Source organism: Mastomys coucha, unplaced genomic scaffold (genome assembly GCF_008632895.1).
Source record: "Mastomys coucha isolate ucsf_1 unplaced genomic scaffold, UCSF_Mcou_1 pScaffold16, whole genome shotgun sequence".
Classification (NCBI taxonomy): domain Eukaryota; kingdom Metazoa; phylum Chordata; class Mammalia; order Rodentia; family Muridae; genus Mastomys; species Mastomys coucha.
Genome location: NW_022196898.1, coordinates 52,786,562 through 52,787,993, shown reverse-complemented (window position 1 = coordinate 52,787,993; position 1,432 = coordinate 52,786,562).

Genomic DNA, 1,432 nt, shown 5'->3' with positions numbered 1-1,432 from the left:
TTGGCCCGCCTCCGCTCCGGGCCCCGGGCGGCCGCAGGTCACCCCTGCTGAGGACCCGGCAAGGGGCGTGGGGCTGGAGCTGGAGAGACAGGGCCCGGAGATGTCCAGATGGCTGGGTGGTGAGCGGGCGGGTGGGACCCCGGAGGAGTCGGCCTCCTCCCCACTTCCAACCCGTGGGGGGCGGACTCGCTTCGGGAAAGTTGAGCGGCTCCCAGGGTGGGGTCAGCGAGAGCCACTGCTGCCCTCGCGTGGCCAAGCAGCCCTCGAAGCTCCAGTGTCTTCTACACCCTATCCGTGACCGAGGGGACGAGTTATACAGAAGCTGCCCACTCTCTTATCCAGGAATCACTGCAGTAAGTGCAACGTGACGCTAACCACAGCCTTGGAGGCCTTTTGTGATCTGCAGTCCCCAGCCACCATATCCTTACAAGTCCCTTCCTTCCTTCCTTCGCTGGGAATTTCCCTACGTCCTGTTAAGAGCACAATCCTGGAAGTGCTTCCGCGTCCTCCGCTGGAAACTGACCTCATACTCCTATTGTATTGTTGTGCTGTTGATCCCAATCTGACGTGTTACTTACCTGATCGTGTATCTCCATCTTTATAAAGGGCCAAAGAAGTGGGTGTATAAGGAAGTCTACCAATATTTTATTTACAAGTGCTGGATACACACAAGTCTCGCCGGGCAGTGGTGGCGAATGCCTTTAATGCCAGCACTTGGGAGGCAGAGGCAGTTGGATTTCTGAGTTCGAGGCCAGCCTGATCTACAGAGTAAGTTCCAGGACAGCCAGGGCTACACAGAGAAACCCTGTCTGGAAAAAAACAAAACAAAACAAACAAACACACAGGTCTCTAACTCTGGAATAAGTTCACCTGTTCCCTTTTGCCTGTAAAGGAAATGAAGCTCAGAGAAGTGGGTTCTCCACGATTTGTGACAGCAGGAGTTTACAGTGAGGTGAGCCATGATGACACACAAGAAGCAAAGGCAGATGGATCTCTGTGAGTTAGTTCCAGGCCATCCTGGACTACATTGAGACCCTGTCCTAAAAACTAAATCAGTCAAATTTACAGTCAGGCCTGTGGGGTACCCAGGCAGGTGCTGGCTGCCTGCTGCCTGCCAAGCTCCCCTTCCCAGCTGCCCTCGGCACCATCATAACAACCAACCTCTGCTCATCATAGGTTTCAACAAGGATTTGCCAGAATAAGTGTCATATGGAGCCTACTGCAGGTGCAGCTGGGCTGGTGGTTCATGCCTGTAATCGCAACATTCCCAAGGGAGCAGTTACCACAAATTCCAGGCTGGAGAGATGGCTCAGCAGTTAAGAGTGCAGACTGTTCTTCTGAAGATCATGAGTTCAAATCCCAGTAACCACATGATGGCTCACAACCATCTGTAATGAAATCTGGTGCCCTCTTCTGGAGTGTCTGAAGACAG